Genomic DNA, 19,360 nt, shown 5'->3' on the forward strand with positions numbered 1-19,360 from the left:
CGAGGGTGGTAGCGCGGTGCGCTCTGCGATGCGCTGCTCCTGTGTGGCAACCCTCTGCAGCAGGTGCTCATGACTCGCTTGCATCTCCTGAAAGGCCTGCGTCATGAGGTTAAGTTGCTGGGTCATGGCCGTCATAAGATCCACTGCTTTTGCGGGTTCCATGGTGAAGGCTGAGTTATTATGTCAGAACCTCCCAGGGAGCCAGTAGTGGGATGAGGAACCCACTGGCAGTAAGCAGCTGACAGCCCAGAATGCGGTACAGGTTTAGGGATAATCCAAGAGGGGTAGTCAATGTCCAATCCGGGTCGAGGCAGGCAGCGAAGGTTCAAGGCGGAAGACAGTCCAGAGGTCAGTAGCCGGGAAGGATACAAAGAAACAACAGGCAATAGAAGGATCTGCAGGGAGGCTAGGTGTTCACCATAAGGTGGAATAACTCAGCAATGAACCAGAGCTCAGGCCAGGTCTTTATAGCCAGGGAAGGTAGGAACCACCCTCCCCAGGAACCAATGGCAGGCGAGGAAGGTGGAAGGTGTGTACTGGGAATCTCCCTCAGCAAGGCTCACACCTGACAGCCGGATAATGCAGGAACTCTATGCACCCGGAAATGTGCGAGCAGCCTGTGTACTGCGCACACGCCGTGCACCCGCACCTCGGGCACCAGGTGTTCTACCGAGCTGAAGGGGAACCCATGCCCTGCGCCGTGCCCGTGGTCCCAGAGTAGGGGTAACACCCCCTGCTTCCTGACAAGAAGGTACCCCAGGAATTGTGCTTCCTGAACTGCAAATACACACTTCTCCATCTTAGCATACAATTTATTCTCTCTTAGGATCTGTAAAACCTGTCTCACATGATCCTGATGAGTCTCCATGCCTGGAGAATAAATTAGTATGTCATCCAGATATACAACAACAAATCTCCCCACCAGATGATGAAAGATGTCATTGACAAAGTGTTAAAAAAACGTTGGAGCATTGGCTAACCCAAAAGACATGACCAGATTCTCAAAATGACCCTCAGGGGTATTAAAGGCCGTCTTCCATTCATCCCCCTCTTTGATACTTACCAAATTATATACCCCCCTCAGATCCAATTTAGAAAACACCTTGGCACCGACAATTTGATTAAACAAATCCGGAATCAAAGGAAGGGGGTAAGGATCACAGACGGTAATACGGTTGAGCTCACGGAAGTCCAGACATGGTCTCAGGGTACCATCCTTTTTTTTACAAAGAAAAACCCAGCAGCCACTTGGGATTTAGATGGTCTGATATGATCCTTCGCCAAGCTCTCGGTAATATACTTTCTCATAGCCTTTCTTTCGGGCTCCGAATTAATAGATTAGTATGTCATCCAGATACACAACAACAAACCTCCCCACCAGATGATGAAAGATATCATTAACAAAATGCTGGAAAACCGTTGGAGCATTGGCTAACCCAAACGGCATGACCAGACTCTCAAAATGACACTTTGGGGTATTAAACGCCATCTTCCATTCATCCCCTTCCTTGATCCTGACCAGATTATATGCCCCCATAAATCCAACTTGGAGAACACCTTGGCACTGACAATCTGGTTAAACAAGGCAGGAATCAAAGGAAGGCGGTATGGATTACGGACCGTAATCTGATTGAGCTCATGTAAATCCAGACATGGCCTAAGAGTTCAGTATTTGGAAGGTCTAATATGTTCCTTAGCCAAACTCTCTGCAATATACCCTCGCATGGCCGCTCTTCCGGGTTCAGAAAGGTTATATAGCCTAGATTTGGGCAACTTCGCTCCGGGAATAAGATTGATAGGACAATCATATTCCCGATATGTCGGTAACCCCTGGCAACCACTCTCAGAGAATACATCAGAAAAATCTGAAATGAAGGAGGGAACAGCGTTAGTGGTCAAGACAGAAAGAGATGTATTAAGGCAGTTGTCCATGCAATAATCACTCTAATCGAGAATCTGTCTTGCCTGCCAATCAATGGTAGGATTATGTTTGCTCAACCATGGTAAACCCAGAACTAACTGAGCAGGCAGACCCTCCAGCACAAAACACGAAATGCATTCCTGATGAAAATCACCCACTCTTTACCGGATGTCCTGCACCATCTGTGACAAACATTTCTGAGTGAATGGTGCGGAGTCTATTGCAAACACCGAAATATTTTTCTCTAATGCACTTGTTGTCATCCCATTCATACGGACAAACTGACCATTGACTAGGTTAACCCCTGCCCCACAGAAACTGGCGTTAGTTATAGCTCAAGTCTATGCCAGACTCTGGCTGACGTATATTTAAATTCCTGGCACGTAGAGTGCCAGAAGTGCGCTTAATAAATTTGGCGAATCTTACTCCGGCGTACAAAGGAATCAAGACTGGTGTATGAGATCACCAGTCTTGATAAATCTCCACCAAAATATTTGTTTTATTTCTCATATCTTTTTAGTCTGTTAGGCTACTTTCACACTTGCGTTCAGGGCGGATCCGTCTGGTGTCTGCACAGACGGATCTGCACCTATAATGCAAACGCTTAGATCCGTTCAGAACGGATCTGTTTGCATTACCATGATCAAAAAAAAATGTTTTTTTTTTGGTTTTTTTGTTCATGATAGTGCAAACGGATCCGTTTTGACTTTACATTGAAAGTCAATGGGGGACGGATCCGTTTGAAAATTAAGCCATACTGTGTCAACTTCAAACGGATCCGTCCCCATTGACTTACATTGTAAGTCTGGACGGATCTGTTTGCCTCCGCACGGCCAGGCGGACACCCGAACGCTGCAAGCTGCGTTCAGGTGTCCGCCTGCTGAGCGGAGCGGAGGACAAACGGTGCCAGACGGATCCGCATCCACTCAGAATGCATTAGGGCTGGACGGATCCGTTCGGGGCCGCTTGTGAGAGCCTTCAAACGGAACTCACAAGCGGAGCCCCGAACGCAAGTGTGAAAGTAGCCTTAATTAGGTTGCGAGATAATCTTCGTTAAAGGGAAAGCTATTAAAAGAGATTATGTGATATTATAGTGGCTAACCCCTCTCAATTTCTGGACTCAGGTGCCGTGTCCTCGGCTTTACCCACTGCCACTTAATTTTTCAGAAATAATAGTAAAATGACAGGCACTCTACCATCTGGAATTACATGACAAATCTTGCAAATATGATAATCATGCTACAATACATAAATGCCCCCAAAATACATACCGTATTTTTCGCCGTATAAGACGCACTTTTTCCCCCCCAAAAGTGGGGGGGGGGGGAATAGCAGTGCGTCTTATACGGCGAATGTAGCCGATTTTGCTTAGTTTTCAATGATACACCCGCCGCAATGCCGTGCGGCGGGTGTATCAGCTGTGAGGGAGGAGGTGCTGGGGGCGGCATCTGCATTTATAATGACAGCGGGGCCCGTGCAGTGACTGTATTCTACTACACGGGCCCCGCTCACTGTATAATCATATCCCTAATACCGTAGTTAATTGTTGTGTGCACTGCATGTAAAAGCATAATGTGCGATGATGAGCGCTATTACTTACAATTAGAAGCGCTCGCCGTTCGGAGCAGGGAGGAGGCAGGAGGCAGGCCGGGAGGACGGGCGCTGGCAGTGTGAGTCATCCGTCATGCGCCCACGCCGCCTGCTTTCCTCCCCAAAAACCTAGGTGCGTCTTATACGCCGGTGCGTCTTATACGGCGAAAAATACGGTACTTAAAAAAGTAAGAATAAAAAATAAAGCATAAAAAAATCCCCAAAATAATAAAATGAATGGAATTAATAAAAATGGGTTATTAGTCTCTTCATCAACGTGTAAAAATAAATAGATGATCAATAGTTCATGATAGGTTATCTGTGAATCCACCTTGTTAGTAATCTCAGTTCATATATGATTAATACATGGTTTATGGTTAGTTGCTGCAATTTTAGTTCCAATGGATATTATTCATGGTAACACAAGGTAGAATTAATATATATATACATATATATATATATATATATATATATACAGTACAGACCAAAAGTTTGGACACACCTTCTCATTCAAAGAGTTTTCTTTGTTTTCATGACATATTCTTGCCGGTCTATCTATTTATTATGAAAATTGTTGTAGATTCACACTGAAGGCATCAAAACTATGAATTAACACATGTGGAATTATATACATAACAAAAAAGTGTGAAACAACTGAAAATATGTCATAGTCTAGGTTCTTCAAAGTAGCCACCTTTTGCTTTGATTACTGCTTTGCACACTCTTGGCATTCTCTTGATGAGCTTCAAGAGGTAGTCACCTGAAATGGTTTTCACTTCACAGGTGTGCCCTGTCAGGTTTAATAAGTGGGATTTCTTGCCTTATAAATGGGGTTGGGACCATCAGTTGCGTTGTGGAGAAGTCAGGTGGATACACAGCTGATAGTCCTACTGAATAGACACTTAGAATTTGTATTATGGCAAGTAAAAAGAAGCTAAGTAAAGAAAAATGAGTGGCCATCGTTACTTTAAGAAAAATTGGGAAAACTTTGAAAGTGTCCCCAAGTGCAGTCACAAAAACCATCAAGCGCTACAAAGAAACTGGCTCACCGCCCCAGGAAAGGAAGACCAAGAGTCACCTCTGCTGCGGAGGATAAGTTCATCCGAGTCACCAGCCTCAGAAATCGCAGGTTAACAGCAGCTCAGATTAGAAACCAGGTCAATGCCACACAGAGTTCTGGCAGCAGACACATCTCTAGAACAACTGTTAAGAGGAGACTGTGTGAATCAGGCCTTCATGGTAGAGTATCTGCTAGGAAACCACTGCTAAGGACAGGCAACAAGCAGAAGAGACTTGTTTGGGCTAAAGAACACAAGGAATGGACATTAGACCAGTGGAAATCTGTGCTTTGGTCTGATGAGTCCAAATTTGAGATCTTTGGTTCCAACCACCGTGTCTTTATGCAACGCAGAAAAGGTGAACGGATGGACTCTACATGCCTGGTTCCCACCGTGAAGCATGGAGGAGGAGGTGTGATGGTGTGGGGGTGCTTTCCTGGTGGCACTGTTGGGGATTTATTCAAAATTGAAGGCATACTGAACCAGCATGGCTACCACAGCATCTTGCAGCGGCATGCTATTTCATCCGGTTTGCGTTTAGCTGGACCCTCATTTATTTTTCAACAGGAAAATGACCCCAAACACACCTCCAGGCTGTGTGTCACGGGGCGCCAAAGGCGCACTCGGTCTCCCATCAGCTGCAGACCTGCTGCTTAGCTTCGGGAGCGAGGATCTGTGTTTGGCCTCGTTCCCAGGGCAGCTTTGCTAGCTGGGAGGTTACCTGCTCCTAGGTCTGCCTTGAGCACCGAGCTGATCACTCGGTGCTCGATTTGTCTGTCTGTCGGTCATGTGACGCTGGCCACGTCACATGACCTTCATTCCCACTATAAATACAGGCAGCCTGCTGGCCACAGGTTGCCTGTTAATTTTAGGTATCTGGTGATTGTTTTGTTCCTGCATACTTACCTGATCCTGTGTTCCCTGACGATTCTCTGCTTGCTCCTCCTGTACTGCGCATTTCTCCTGGTATCCCGACCCCGGCTTCCACCTGACGATTCTTTGCAGACTCCTGTTGTACTTCAGTTCTCTCCTGGTATTTGACCTCGGCTTTCCTGACTATTCTTTGCTCATTCCTTAGTACTGCGTAGCTCTCTAGGTATTGACCCGGTTCGTTCACATTCCGTTATTTGTCTTGTCTGTCTTCCCAGCACGTATCCTAAGTTAGGGACTGCCGTCTAGTTGTCCCCTGTCATTAGGACTTGCGAGGCAAGTAGGCAGGGCCAGGGGTGAGGGTGGAGCGCAGTGGTCACTATCCTCCCCCCGTGTAGTGTACGTTACCGTCACACTGTGTAAGGGCTATTTGACCATGAAGGAGAATGATGGGGTGCTGTGCCAGATGACCTGGCCTCCACAGTCACCGGACCTGAACCCTATTGAGATGGTTTGGGGTGAGCTGGACCGCGTGAAGGCAAAAGGGCCAACAAGTGCTAAGCATCTCTAGGAACTCCTTCAAGACTGTTGGAAGACCATTTCAGGTGACTACCTCTTGAAGCTCATCAAGAGAATGCCAAGAGTGTGCAAAGCAGTAATCAAAGCAAAAGGTGGCTACTTTGAAGAACCTAGAATATGACATATTTTCAGTTGTTTCACACCTTTTTGTTATGTATATAATTCCACATGTGTTAATTCATAGTTTTGATGCCTTCAGTGTGAATCTACAATTTTCATGGTCATGAAAATAAAGAAAACTCTTTGAATGAGAAGGTGTGTCCAAACCTTTGGTCTGTACTGTATATATATATACAGTACAGACCAAAAGTTTGGACACATTTTAGTGGTGTATATATGAGTATATTTTACCTTTATTTTACCTTTATTTAAAAAAAATTACACAAAATTTGAAAAAAAGATTATAGATGCTCACCCTCCAAGTGTCATGAATAAGGTGCTCTCGTCGTTTTGATACATCCTAATGTAGGCACTCACCAAGTGGAACTACCCAGAAAGCAGATTTAAAATTTGAATCTTATAGATATACATACATTCTCTAAAAATCTTAAAAAACTTGAAAATATTGATAAAATATCGATAATGTCCTTCCTATAATATGTACCCCCAATTGAACGGCGTCACATATATTGCCAACTTCTATAAAGGGTCACTAGGTTGGATCACTTAATACACTCAACTTTAGAGAGGTTAGTTCACAAGTTATCACTCTCACTGCGTAGATAGTATTATTCAAATTAATATATACTAACAGCAGCTTCTTCTCATTAGTTTGAATAGCTTGTGCACAATAGTCGGATTAGTTATTGCAGTTAGTATTCTCAAGAGTTAATAGCAGTTGTTAGCTCATAAATGATTGAATCAAATGCTTGATAACTGTCCCATTTCATCAATGGTGGTATAGTGGTATGTCAGATGTCTGTAACGATGTACCATACCGCTGAATGTCCATCAACTTGGAATTATAGCATCGTTAGATAACATTTATAATTACAGCTCCACCGTGGCAGTCCCACATGGCGCTCAATGGTGCAGTTTGTTTTACCTTCTCCTGCAGACAGCGCTGAATGCAATACCTTGACTCCCGATTCTGCCGTCGCGGATGCTAGAGGTCTACGCTCGGCGTGTCACATGGCTCGATGTCTCGGAGCTTGGCGTCTTACTTTTTCGGTCCCACCACCTATTTGGTAAGGCGTCGGGAGGGAGATTAGGTATTTAATTAGGCAATTCTCCTGTTATCTACTTCCACAGGGTGGAATTGTATCTCGATCCATATGGTCAAAATTGTAGTAAGCAGGTATACTGTCTACTAGATGCGTTTCGGAGTGTACACATACTCCTTCATCAGTGGTTACCTGCTCCGCTATTTTTAGTCCATTTATATACCCTATTAGACATCTGAACAGACTGGTCTTCACAAAAATCCGTACTGGAACCGTAATATCAGTTTAAATAAAATACATTCATAGTGTTAATATCATTTATTGATAGGCAAAGTAAACGCCCTCTGAGCTATAAGAGACATAAATCGCGATGTCCCTTAGTTACCCGCAAGAAAACGCTCTTGCGTTTTATATGAGTTTTCATTGCGTTTTTGACAAACATGTTTTTTGCAAATACCTTTTTTTGTTCTGTCTGCGTATACAATCTGTCCGCTATATCCCTCATTGACCAACATGTAGCTCACTTATTTTAGTTTCAATCACAGTAAGATAAATAATAAAATAATGTGTTGGACTATCCAGATCTTATGCTGATATTCCCTATCCCTCTAAAAACTTGCCTCAGTTTTTCAAAACAATAAACCGTACTTGCGTTTTATATGCATTTTCATTGCGTTTCTTGGCAAAATAGTATATTTTTTATTGTTTATTGTATCTGCATATGGGTTCTTCCCACTGTATCCTTCTTTGTCCAACCTATAAATTAACAGTTTTAATTTCGAAAAGGAAGTGAAATAGATGAATAAAATTATATACTAAGCTGGCCGAATCTTATTTCTGGTGATTCCATATTGGTTCCTTTTTCCCTAAAAACATGGACTGGTCTCAAATTTTCCAAAGTGGCAGTTCAGTAAATCGGGGATTGGGGTGGGGGCCTCCCTCCAAGTGGAGATCGGATCATGTGGCAACAAAAACACGATCTCCAGTCAGTGGGGGACACCCACCCAGATTCTAGAGAAAGCAGAATAGTTGCATTTCGGCATTCAGCCCTCCTGGTTGGAGTGTATTAAATTCAAAGATACGTCTCGATTCTAGTCGAGACATTCTCATGATGTGGTCTTTTCCCCTCCAATGCCTATCTACTTGTTCGAATGCTGCAAAAGTAAGGCATTTAGGATCCTGGTTATGGTGTTTTTTTAAATGCTGTGATAGTGTATGGTTCTCATAACCCTTCTTTATATTCGTAATATGTTCAGAAATTCTTTTTTTTAGAGTTCTTTTAGTCCAGCCTATATACTGTTTTCCACATGGGCATGTAATCGTATATATAACAGTGGTGGAAGTGCAGGTCAGGAACTCCCTAATTTCCTGTACATAGTCATTTTGTGTGGCTCTGATTTTATCCGTCTTTCTTTCAAATGTCGTAGCTTTGCAGTTGCTGCATTTCCCACACCTATAGATCCCCTTCAAATGAGCCCATTTGTGTATCGATTGTTTATTCTTTGTATTTCTATATTGTTTGATTGATGGTGCTATTTTTAGGCCTAGATTGGGGGCCTTAGTGTATGTTATCAATGGTTTAGCTCAGGGATGCCCAACCTGCGGCCCTCCAGCTGTTGCAAAACTACAACTCCCAGCATGCCCGGACAGCTTACAGCTATCAGCCTACAGCAGGGCATGATGGGAGTTGTAGTTTTGCAACAGCTGGAGGGCCGCAGGTTGTTTAGCTTTAATAATGGGCCTATGGTTTGGTCCTTACATGATAAAGTGACAATGTTGTTTGATAATTTGCTCCACTTTTTTGGATTGCGAACTATATGGTAGAACCATACGAATGATGTCTTCTTTTCTGTCAGATTGTCTAGTGGGGGGGTTAAAGAACGATTGTCTTTCCAGTTCCCTCACTTTAGATAAGGATGTCTCGATCACGTTCAATGGATACTCTTTTAATATAAATTGTTCCTTCTCGAACTGTTCTAATTTGATACGGTGGAATTGGCACGTAGGTATGTTGAGAAGCCACCTCGGCAGATGGCAACTGGAATACAGTATATATCAATTTTTTGTCACTAGTTTTTGGTAAGTACTACATACTATCCTTTCCTCTTCCACTGAAATTAGATATATAATTGTGACGAGGCACTCACCAAATGGAACTACCCAGAAAGCAGAGTAAAACATCCAACATGTGGTTGTAAACTGCGGTATGGGCACACCACAGGATTTTTGGAGGACAGATTTTGCTGGAGTGGTTTTTGGGCACCATGTTGCAATTGAAAAGACCCTGAGATACTCCTAAAATAGAAACACCCCAAAATTTTAGAAACTATTAAGTAAGTGTCACGGGGCGCCAAAGGCGCACTTGGTCTCCTATCAGCCGCAGACCTGCTGCTTAGCTTCGGGAGCGAGGATCTGTGTTTGGCCTCGTTCCCAGGGTGGCTTTGCTAGCTGGGAAGCTCCCTGCTCCTAGGTCTGCCTTGTGCGCCGAGCTGATCACTCGGTGCTCGACTTGTCTGTCTGTCGGTCATGTGACGCTGGCCACGTCACATGACCCTCAGACCCCACTATAAATACAGGCAGCCTGCTGGCCACAGGTTGCCTGTTAATTTTAGGTTTCTGGCTATTTGTTGGACTACTAAATACTTACCTGATCCTGTTCCCTGACGATCCTTTGCCTGCTCCTCCTGTACTGAGCATCCCTCCTGGTATTGTGACCTCGGCTCCCACCTGACTACTCTTTGCGGACTCCTCTGGTACTTCTCTACTCTTCTCTACTCTCCTGGTATTTGACCCCGGCTTCTCCGGACCATTCTTTGCTTAACCCTTTGTACTGTGTAGCTCTCTTGGTTCTGACCCGGTCCGTTCATGTTCCATATTTTGTCTTGTCTGTCTTCCCTGCACATATCCTAAGTAAGGGACTGTCGTCCAGTTGTCCCCTGTCATCAGGACTCGTGAGGCAAGTAGGCAGGGCCAGGGGTGAGGGTGGAGCGCAGTGGTCACTATCCTCCCCCCTGTGTGTGTGTGGACGTGACCGTTACAGTAAGTCATTTTTTTAAGGGGTATAGTGAGCGCTTTCACCAAAGAGGCATTTCATAGAATTTAAAAACACGTGGCTGTTAAAATGAAAAATTTATTTTTTCCAATAAAATGTTGCTTTAGCCCCACATTTCATTTTCACAAGCAGTAACAGGATAAAAAGCACACCACAATGTGGTCGTAAACGGCTGTATGGGTGTGGGAACTCTTCATGCTGTGTCGTACATGTACGACAAGGATTGTTTAAGAATTAAAAAGGAAGATCTAAGATATTGGCTGTAAGTATACCTCAAAACAGCAGCTCTGCAAGGACAATACTGACATCCTCTAATGAAATGCAAGCAGAAACTATACATAGACTTATAAGTTCAATACATAACTGAGCTGTTCGTCATCTTGAAGGAGGGCTCATATATCAGTATGTAACTTGATCTGGAAATATAAACTTTTTGATTTAAGTTGTGTTTATTGGCAGCTGACACACGGGTGTCAGAGACACCTGAGGGAACAGGCAATATTCATAGTCAGAAGACAGGCTGAGATAAGGGCAGGAAGAGTTCAAACATATCAAAGAGACAAGTCCAAGGGCAGGTGGCAATGGATCAATACAAGAAACAGACTAAGGTCAGGGCAGGTAACAAAGAATTGGAGTCAGTTATCAGGCAGAAGTACGGTACATGGGCAAACAGAGAGAAAAATGCACCTTCACTGGTTACCTAGTAAACTAGGAACCTAAAGTTCAGGCACCCTTCCCTTGGGGAAGGTGCCTTTAAATACGCAGGGACAGCAATCAATAGGCTGGGAAAGAATTAGGATGTGCTGGAGCTGGCCCTTTTAGAGGCCGAGAGTGAATGTGCAAGAACCCTATAGCACAACCTAGGACCAACACAGGGGATGGCTGAGTGGCATTCCCAACCATGTCCTGCTGTGTCCATAACAGGAGTGGGAAGTGGTGTGCATCAGGGACCTGGGGACTGTCATAATGGTAGTGGCAGGGGATCAGTGAGGTGAGTATAGGATCCTTTATTTTTTTTAATCATTTGCAGGCAATAGGGCATTGTTTGAATTTTGCTAAAACAGTGACTGACAAGGATGTACATATTGTAAATATTATTTTCGGGTTTGATTAGGCCGAAACGTTCGACTGAATCATTTCAGGTTCAAATCGGTTCTCCCTGAATTGGCCTGAACATTTGTATATGACACTCTGAGGTCTCCTAGGATATCTTTTCTCTCTTGTTTCTCACTTTAAAAAAATAACAAAATTATTAATTTCCTTTTTGCGCTCTCCAAAATTTGCTTGAATCAATTCACCAAAAATTTGGATTGTTATATACAGTCTTAATTATTTTCTAGGTGACAATCACATTTCTATTGTATAAAAAAACATAGCTGATGTTCAAAGATATGGACTCCAGTAGTTAAATGGACTCTCCTGGGCAGAACATAACCAAACTTGTCAGAGATCGGAAGTAGTTCTGTTCTTGACTAGAGATGAGCAAATCATGAATCAGCTCATGATTCAGAGTCTTATCAGCAGGACTTCTTCTCCTATGGGGGCTGTCCTTGTGGGTGAAGAAGTGCCCACCTGCCTGTAGATTGGCAGGGCTGGACATTTAGCCCAGAGCTGACAATTTACTGCCTGCGCTGCTGCTCCGATTAGCTGAGCAAGGGCAGAGGCTGCTTTGTTAGAATGACCTTTTATTTGGAATATATATTTTATTTGTAGTGTTGTTAGAGGGATTGTCCTGGGCTGCAATAACACAACTTGTGGGCAGGTGTGGCACTGTTCTTAGAACAAAGCAGTCATACTTTCTAATTGTGGACAGTCTCTTTACTACATTAGATAGAACTGTTCAGAGAAAGTAGTCATTGACATTAGTCACTGCGTCAGCTTCTAATCAGATCTCTATATCTAAGACACATACAATTTCAGCTTTACAGGAACATGTGTGCTCCTCAGTTTCCTTCTATACAGATGGCATAGGTGCATTATTTCTACCCCAAGTTACCACCCTAAAAAATGGGACCATCTGTGATAAAGGAAAGCCTTAAAGGGGTTGTCTCACTTCAGTAAGTGGCATTTATCATGTAGAGGAAGTTAATACAAGGCACTTAGGCCCCTTTCACACGGGCGTTGCGGGAAAATGTGCGGGTGCGTTGCGGGAACACGCGTGATTTTTCCGCGCGAGTGCAAAACATTGTAATGCGTTTTGCACTCGCGTGAGATAAATCGCGCATGTTTGGTACCCAAGCCCGAACTTCTTCACAGAAGTTCGGGCTTGGGATCTGTGTTCTGTAGATTCTATTATTTTCCCTTATAACAGGCATGTCCAAACTGCGGCCCTCCAGCTGTTGCAAAACTACAACTCCCAGCATGCCCTAATAGCTGTAAGCTATCCAGGCATGCTGGGAGTTGTAGTTTTGGAACAGCTGGAGGGCCGCAGTTTGGACATGCCTGCCTTATAACATGGTTATAAGGGAAAATAATAGCATTCTGAATACAGAATGCATAGTAAAATAGCGCTGGAGGGGTTAAAAAATAAATAAAATAAATTTAACTCACCTTAATCCACTTGATCGCACAGCCGGCATCTCCTTCTGTCTCTTTCTTTGCTGTGTGCAGTAACAGGACCTGTGGTGACGTCACTCCGGTCATCACATGATCCATCACATGATCTTTTACCATGGTGATGGATCATGTGATGGACCATGTGATGACCGGAGTGATGTCACCACAGGTCCTGTTACTGCACACAGCTAAGATGAAGACAGAAGGAGATGCTGGCTGCGCGATCAAGTGGATTAAGGTGAGTTAAATTATTTTTTATTTTATTTTACCCCTCCAGCGCTATTTTACTATGCATTCTGTATTCAGAATGCTATTATTTTCCCTTATAACCATGTTATAAGGGAAAATAATAATGATCGGGTCTCCTTCCTGATCGTCTCCTAGCAACCGTGCGTGAAAATCACACCGCATCCGCACTCACTTGCGGATGCTTGCGATATTTACGCAACCCCATTCACTTCTATGGGGCCTGCGTTATGTGAAAAACGCACAATATAGAGCATGCTGTGATTTTCACGCAACGCACAAGTGATGCGTGAAAACCACTGCTCATGTGCACAGCCCCATAGAAATGAATGGGTCGGGATTCAGTGTGGGTGCAATGCGTTCAACTCACGCATCGCATCCGCGCGGAATACTCGCCCGTGTGAAAGGGGCCTTACTAATATATTGTGATTATCCATAATGCTTCCTTTGCTGGCTGGATTAATTTTTCTATCCCATTATACACTGCTCATTTCCATGGTTACAGACCACCCTGCAATCCATCAGTGGTGGTCGTGCTTGCACAATATAGGATAAAGCACCAGCCTATGTGCGCTCCCATGGTCCTGGCCACCAGAGAGACTGATGCTTATTCCTATAGTGTGCAAGCACGACCACCACTGATGGATTGCAGAGTGGTCGCAGGGTGGTCTGTTACCATGAAAACGAGCAGTATATAATGTGATGGAAAAATTAATCCAGCCAGCAAAGGAGGCAAGATGGACACAATACATTAGGAAGTGGCTTGTGTTAACTTTCTTTACATGATAAATGCAACTTACTGAAGTGAGACAACTCCTTTAACATAACAATAGATAGCAGGATCTGATACCAGACTGCCTATGAAATTTACCTAAATCCCCCTGAGGGTTTCCAATAGTTTAATAGCTACATATGATCTCTGAGCCATATTGTATATGTTCCAAATAGAATGAAGTGCTAAAAACTAGGACACATTCAAGTTCATATTCCCCTTCATTATAGGAAGAAAACAGAACTAATCATTAACGATAATTTGATTATTATACCCATTATAACAATGTTGCAATATTACTTTTATTTTAGAAAGTTTGTCTGATCAGAGGATACATGCAAAAACACTCATGGCAAGTGATAAGGAAGGACTACAAGTTGAAGACCTTCTCCAGGCCTGGACTAAAAATGGATCTTTCTGCTAACCTGTGGAGAAAATACACCTTCAGCAGTACTTACCCCTCCAATGCTCCGCCAATTCGGCTATCCCTCCTGGGATCACATGACTGTGGGCTCTTCTACTGATGTCCCAACTGGATATGCTCTTCTTTCTTTCTGTTCAGCTGCATAATGTAGATGCAGGAACCACGAGAAAAATGGAAAGGTAAGTACTGCTGAAAGTGTCTTCTCCCCACAGGTTAGGGTACTTTCACACTAGCGTTATTCTTTTCCGGTATTGAAATCCAGTAAAGGGTCTCAATACCAAAGGGTCTCAATACCGGAAAAAAACGCATACGTTTTGTCCTTATGCATTCTGAATGGAAAGCAATCCGTTCAGTATGCATCAGGATGTCTTCCCTTCCGTCCCTTGTACGGTATTTGACCAAACTAAATACTGCAGCTTGCTGGATTCTTTCTCGATTTAGGCCTCATGCACGCGACCGTCGTGTGCATCCGTGGCCGTTGTGCCGTTTTCCGTTTTTTTTCACGGACCCATTGACTTTCAATGGGTCCGTGGAAAAATCGGAAAATGCACCGTTTTGCAGCCGAGACCGTGATCCGTGTATCCTGTCCGTCAAAAAAATATGACCTGTCCTATTTTTTTGACGGACAACGGTTCACGGACCCATTCAAGTCAATGGGTCCGTGAAAGAACACGGATGCACACAAGATTGGCATCCGTGTCCATGATCCGTGGCCGTAGGTTACTTTCATACAGACGGATCCGAAGATCCGTCTACATAAAAGCTTTTTCAGATCTAAGTTTTCACTTCGTGAAAACTCATATCCGACAGTATATTCTAACACAGAGGCGTTCCCATGGTGATGGGGACGCTTCTAGTTAGAATACACTACAAACTGTGTACAAGACTGCCCCCTGCTGCCTGGCAGCACCCGCTCTCTTACAGGGGGCCGTGATCAGCCCCCCCCTCCCTCCCTCTATTGTAATAATTCGTTGGTGGCACAGTGTGTGCCCCCCCCCCCCCCCGCCCTCCCTCTATTGTAATAATTCGTTGGTGGCACAGTGTGCGCCCCCCCCCCTTCCTCCCTCTATTGTAATAATTCATTGGTGGCACAGTGTGCGCCCCCCCCCCCCGCCCCCCCCTTCCTCCCTCTATTGTAATAAGTCATTGGTGGCACAGTGTGCGGCCTCCCCCTTCCTCCCTCTATTGTAATAATTCGTTGGTGGCACAGTGTGCGCCCCCCCTTCCTCCCTCTATTGTAATAATTCGTTGGTGGCACAGTGTGCGCCCCTTCCTCCCTCTATTGTAATAATTAGTTGGTGGCACAGTGTGCGCCCCCCATCGGCCCCCCCTCCCTCTATAGCATTAACAACATTGGTGGCCAGTGTGCGGCCTCCCATCTTCCCCCCCCCATCATTGGTGGCAGCGGTTCCGATCGGAGTCCCAGTTTAATCGCTGGTGCTCCGATCGGTAACCATGGCAACCAGGACGCTACTGCAGCCCTGGTTGCCATGGTTACTTAGCAATAGTACAATAGTAGAAGATTCATACTTACCTGCTGGCTGCTGCGATGTCTGTGTCCGGCCGGGAGCTCCACCTACTGGTAAGTGACAGGTCTGTGCGGCGCATTGCTAAATGAACTGTCACTTACCAGTAGGAGGAGCTCCCGGCCGGACACAGACATCGCAGCTCCCAGGTAAGTATGAATCTTTTACTATTGTACTATTGCTAAGTAACCATGGCAACCAGGGCTGCAGTAGCTTCCTGGTTGCCATGGTTACTGATCGGAGCCCCAGCGATTAAACTGAGGTGCGGCATCTGAGGGGTTAATTGTGCTGATCACGGCCCCCTGTAAGAGATCGGGTGCTGCCAGGCAGCAGGGGGCAGTCATGTACACAGTTTGTAGTATATTTTAACTTGAAGCGTCCCCATCACCATGGGAACACCTCTGTGTTAGAATATACTGTCGGAAATGAGTTTTCACGATCTAACTCATATCCGACAGTATATTCTAACATAGAGGCGTTCCCATGGTGATGGGGACGCTTCAAGTTAAAATATACCATCGGATTGGAGAAAACTCCGATCCGATGGTATAAAAGGGACTCCAGACTTTACATTGAAAGTCAATGGGGACGGATCCGTTTGAAATGGCACCATATTGTGTCAACGTCAAACGGATCCGTCCCCATTGACTTGCATTGTAATTCAGGACGGATCCGTTTGGCTCCGCACGGCCAGCGGACACCAAAACGACTTTTTTTTCATGTCAGTGGATCCTCCAAAAATCAAGGAAGACCCACGGACGAAAAAACGGTCACGGATCCTGGACCTACGGACCCCGTTTTTGCGGACCGTGAAAAAATACTGTCGTGTGCATGAGGCCTTACTTATATGCTACAAATATGCCATTAGTGTTATGTCATGGAGTAAGGCCCATTAGCAATTCACTGGTTCCAAGTCATAGCAATGATAATTGCCCAATTTAACCTGTTAATTGGCAAAACCTGTTTGGGCTTAAGGCTGGGTTCACACCCGAGCATTTTACAGCGTGTTCCTACGCGCTGTAAAACGCTCAACAGGCAAGAACCAATAATTCCCTATGGGAATGGTTCTCACCTGAGCGTTTTACAGCGTGTACAATCGCGCTGTAAAACGCCCGACGCCCCAAGAAGTACAGGAGCTTCTTTGGGGCGTCTTGTCGCGCGTTCCCGTACATAGACTTCCGGGAACGCGCGACAATGGGCATTCGCTTGTTCCGGAGCCGCGATTGTAAACGCGCATACAATCGCGCATACAGATCGCTCCATCCCGTACGCTCAGGTGTGAACGCAGCGTTAAGGAAGCAGTACAATTTTTCAGCTACAAGGATCATACTAATATAAATGTCCATCAGATCCACATTAACAATTTTTCTAGCCAACAATTATTTTATTTGCATTTTCAAAAGTAATTTCATTTCATGTAAACAGACCTCTAAAGGGGTTGTCTGAGATAATTAAAAATCTTGGACAAGGCCTCTAATTGCCCAAAATAAATGTCATAATAATATTGTCTTTCTCTGCAGTGCTAGTCCAGTTCTGCCGCGGTTTTTCTATGGTACATAACCACTGCAGCCAATCATTGTACATAGAGGTCTAACAGCGGCCATGTGCTGTACACCTGCACATCACTGACACTATGAGGTGCACAGTGACGTCACTGCTCATGTCAATCACTGTCCTCAGAACCCACTGATTGTCTGCAGCTGTCACGTGCTGTATACCAGCATGCTGCAGGTTGTACACAAGCGGCAGGAGGACCGGACCAGTGGCAAAGAGAATAGCGCTGGAGAAGGGGGTGAATATAACATCATTTGTTATTTTAGGCAATTAGAGGACTTGTACGAGATCATGAAAGATCTCAGGCAAACCCTCTACAAATTAAAGGGGTTGTCCAAGTTATTTTTTATTGATGACCTATCCTCAGGAGGGTATAGGAATGAGCTTTCCCATTGAAATGAATGGGACAGCTTCTTGTAATTACACCTGCACACTGATGAGAATGCGATGGCGAGCAGGTAAACAATAAACAGGAGGCAGCGCTGGCACCGTGTGCGCCTTCTCTTCTGATCGGCAGGGGTGTCAGGTGTTGGACCCTCACCAATCTGATATTGATGACCTATCCTGAGGATTGGTCATCAAAAAAATATTTTGGACAACCCCTTTAAAGAAAAAAATAAAGATCTAAGATTTAGGCCTCAGGGCTCTTGCACACAGCCATAAGTGTTTTGCGGTCTGCAAAACACGGATCCCGGCCAAGTGCAAGGCACCATTTATTTCTTCTGTAGAAATGACTTAGCCTTGTCCGCAAGACAGACAAGAATAGGACATGTTCTATTTTTTTGCATGGCCGTGGAACGGACGTGCAGATGGGGACAGCACGCGAAGTGCTGTCCGCATCTTTTGCGGCCTCATTGAAATGAATGTGTCTGCATCCAATCCGCAAAAATACGGATCAAATGCGAACCAAAACTACGGTTGTGTGCATGAGCCCTTATTCAGATATCAGAGAATCACAGACGTGTGATGTCCGCGTTCTCCACGGACACCGCACGTACCCATTGATTTTAAGGTGTGTATTCACGCATCTTTGATTTACTACAGTCGGTAAATCAAAGATTTAATTTTGTCCGTATTTACAGATCCATAACGCCCATTGTAGTCTATGGGTCCATGAAAAAACACGGAAACAATGTGGATGGCATCTGTGTTTCGACCATGTTTCATGGATCGTTGCTGGGAGAAGCTTTTGAAATTAATTTTCAGCTGACCAGCGTCCGTGCAATCCGGATGACACATGAAGGCCAAATAACAGACACACACCAAACACGGATCCCTCACGGACATCTTGACAGGTGAACCACTGACCATCTTGTCACTGATGTCATCACAGACACAGAGGTGTGATTGAGGACTAACCCTATAAAACACCTTTAATATGTGCCCGATATATGTATGTTGATTGAACATATTTCCATTAGAATACATATCCTCATTAATAAAGTATTGATTATTCTGTCAGCCACTCAAATGACTTAGAACTACCTTTGCTTCTGTAGTCAGCCACCTTTATGCCTCTGGTAACAATAGTCTTTTGCTGCAAGCTGATTAAAAGCAAGAGCACCACCTAGTGGATATAAGGCATTATTTCAACAAAATAAATACAAATTAATATTGAGAAAAAACTTTGGCATTGGAATTATTTAGATTTTTTTTTCTCCATTTGTTGCCTATTTCAAAACTATATTTTTGGTATATTCACTTGCAATAAGTACAAGTTCAGGACATTTTCCCATTATTTTTTATATAATATTGCCCTGAAGACATTTTCACACGCCAGTATTTTGGTCAGTATTAGGCCTCTTGAACACAAATGTATGTTCATTCCGTTTTTATTGCGGACCATATACGGAACCATTCATTTCAATGGGTCCGCAAAAAAAACGGAAGGTACTCCGTGTGCATTCCGTTTCTGTATTTCCGTTCTGCAAAAAAATAGAACATGTCCTATTATTGTCCGCATTACGGACAAGGATAGTACTGTTCTATTAGGGGCCAGCTGTTAGGCCAAATACAGAATGCACACGGATGTCATCCGTATTTTTTGCG

General features: G+C 44.3%; 1 long non-coding RNA gene across 1 annotated transcript in view; it reads left to right on the top strand.

The window, feature by feature from the left end:
- The window catches only part of LOC122946708, a 61,839-nt gene extending 43,297 nt beyond the window's left edge, over positions 1-18,542 (top strand). The window contains exons 2-3 of the long non-coding RNA XR_006391254.1: positions 14,119-14,410; positions 18,394-18,542. This is a non-coding gene — a long non-coding RNA (uncharacterized LOC122946708). The remainder of the gene's footprint in view (positions 1-14,118; positions 14,411-18,393) is intronic.
- The last annotated feature ends 818 nt before the right edge of the window (positions 18,543-19,360 follow it).

The sequence above is a fragment of the Bufo gargarizans genome, chromosome 9 (assembly GCF_014858855.1).
Source record: "Bufo gargarizans isolate SCDJY-AF-19 chromosome 9, ASM1485885v1, whole genome shotgun sequence".
NCBI lineage: Eukaryota > Metazoa > Chordata > Amphibia > Anura > Bufonidae > Bufo > Bufo gargarizans.